Source organism: Heptranchias perlo, unplaced genomic scaffold (assembly GCF_035084215.1).
Source record: "Heptranchias perlo isolate sHepPer1 unplaced genomic scaffold, sHepPer1.hap1 HAP1_SCAFFOLD_383, whole genome shotgun sequence".
Taxonomy (NCBI): domain Eukaryota; kingdom Metazoa; phylum Chordata; class Chondrichthyes; order Hexanchiformes; family Hexanchidae; genus Heptranchias; species Heptranchias perlo.
This window is the reverse complement of record NW_027139395.1, coordinates 212,501-215,000: the sequence shown is the minus strand read 5'-3', so window position 1 is coordinate 215,000 and position 2,500 is coordinate 212,501. Positions and strand designations below refer to the sequence as shown.

The window sequence follows — 2,500 nt, the reverse complement described above, 5'->3', positions numbered from 1 at the left end:
AAAAATATTAATAAATAATATGTGTGTGTGTGTGTGTGTGTGTCGGTGTCAGTATCAGTCAGTCAGTCAGTGTCTCTCTCTCTCTCTCTCTCTCACTCAGAGCTGCTGTGGAAGGAAACTTTTTAAAAAAGAACTTGCTTATTGAAAGAAAGATGTGTCTCAAGCTGCCGGGCCCTGTCCATTGTCATGTTAATGGCAGGACTGCTTTCACCAGGAACCCGTTTTTCTGGGTCAGAGGTTCCAGGGGACCTGTTTTGTGCGGACTTCCCTGTGTCCGTCCCTCCCTGCCTGCCTTCCCCCCAGGACTTCCTTCTGAACACCTTTGTCGTTTAAAATAATAATAAATAATATGTGTGTGTGTGTGTCGGTGTCAGTATCAGTATCAGTCAGTCAGTGTCTCTCTCTCTCTCTCTCTCTCACACTCAGAGCTGCTGTGGAAGGAAACTTTTTTAAAAAGAACTTGCTTATTGAAAGAAAGATGTGCCTCAAGCTGCCGGGCCCTGTCCATTGTCATGTCAGTGGCAGGACTGCTTTCACCAGGAACCCTTCCCTGCCATTGCAGTGTTGATTTGGTCCTTATGCAAATTTAGGGGCGGAGCCAGCACACAAACGACCAATCACAGCAAAGTCCGCACTTTGCGAGCGCACGAGGTCGCGGCCAGCGTTCCAGTCCGCTCAGATCCAAATAAGCCCGAAAAGGAACACGCTCGATCTTAGCCAAAAGGCCGAGAAGCGATACCGCGCTCGATGCGAATTGATCTCGGGTCCTGTTTGCCCTCCCTCTTTGTTCTCTGGCTGCCGGTGTTGAAAGCAGTCTCGAAGCACTGCCGTTCTCTCCCACTCTGGCCACATTTTTTGCCACCGTTTCTAATTGCAACAGTGGATGAGTTTAAAGAAGTTGCCGTTTTTTCCTTTCTTGCCAGGATTGCTTGACAGATTGGTAAATTTGCCAGTAGGCCACCAATCAGATGGGGGAGGGTTGTGTCTCAACGGACCTCCGTCAGTCAGTCTCAGTCACTAACGAACTGCCGTGGAAGGAAACCTCTTTGAGTAAAACTAGTGACGTGACGTGTCTCACAATGAGCGAGCGAGTGAGATTGCAACGGCCAATTGAGAAAGAGGTGAGGTGCTGACAATCAGCAGCTCGTGTTGAAACATTCATTCCACGGCAGGCAAGACCAATCAAAAAAAATACTGCAGATGCTGGCTCGGCTCGGCTGGCTGGCTGGCTGGCTGGCTGGCTGGCTGGAAATGGGAAATAAAAACACAAGGCGTGTTAAAGGCTGGTTAAACTGTCGAAAGAAACAAGGCGTTAATGTTTCAGAAGCGCCTATTGAAAGACGTCTCTCAAGCTGCTCCCTGACTGGGCCCTGTCCATTGTCACGTTAATCCCAGGGCGGGGCGGGACTGCTTTGACCGGGAGACCTGTTTTCTGGGACGCAGGTGTGACATTCCAGGGAGGCACCTACTTTGTGCTGATTCGAAACGACCACGACAACGGCAACTTGCAGTTCTATATTACAACAACAACAACGCGCGTGTGGTAGTTGGGAGGGGCTGCGTTCGCGCTCTCCCCCCTGCATTGAAACTCAAAGTTCGATTTTCAATCCCATAGTCCACCAATCGGATGGGAGACGGTGTGTGTGTGTGTGTGTGTGTGTGTGTGTGTGTCAGTGTCAGTGTCAGTGTCAGTCAGTGTCTCTCTCTCTCTCTCTCTCTCTCTCACTCTTACTCAGAGCTGCTGTGGAAGGAAACCTTTTTAAAAAGAACTTGCATATTGAAAAAAAGATGTGTCTCAAGCTGCCGGGGCCCTGTCCATTGTCACGTTAATGGCAGGACGGGGCAGGACTGCTTTGACCAGGAGACCTGTTTTCTGGGACGCAGGTGTGAGATTCCAGGGGACCTGCTTTGTGCTGATTTCCCTGCCTCCCTCCCTCCCCCCCAGGACTTCCTTCTGAACACCTTTGTCGTTTAATCGAGGGCCAAAAGCCTGCCTGTGAAAGGGAAGGATCAGCCGGTCAGCCCCCTGCTGGTCGCTGCTGCCAGTGCAGCAGGCGTGCGTGTGTCCTCGGCCTCGTGTCCAGGTCCCTCAGGGACTTGAGGCAGCTCTCCCCGGTGGTCTCGTGGTCAGGACCGGGCTTCGAATCCCAGTCGGGGGGGGATGACTTTCTGCTGCAGATTAATTGGCATGAAGGAAAGTCTCCCCTCCTGAGCGTAAAGCTCCACCCTCACCACCACCACCGCCTTTTCCTCCCCTTGACAAACGGACAGACAGACAGTCAGACAGTCAGTCCAGTTCGGGAGCGCAGCTTTCATTAAGCAATGGCGTTTGTGACAACTCATCGTCTGACAGGTTGATGATTTCCCCACACGCCTCCTGCCGAATAAAAGGCTCACCCTCCCGGACACTACCCCCAGAATCACCCACCCCCCCCCCCCCGGGGTGAATATTAAGCCCGAGAACACCGACTGTAACCAACCGCAGTGAAAAGTTGAAGTG

General features: G+C 51.8%; 1 pseudogene; it reads right to left on the bottom strand.

Annotated features, from left to right (window-relative positions):
* The window catches only part of LOC137311767 (U2 spliceosomal RNA), a 117-nt pseudogene extending 98 nt beyond the window's left edge, over positions 1-19 (bottom strand).
* Between the last annotated feature and the right edge of the window lie 2,481 nt (positions 20-2,500).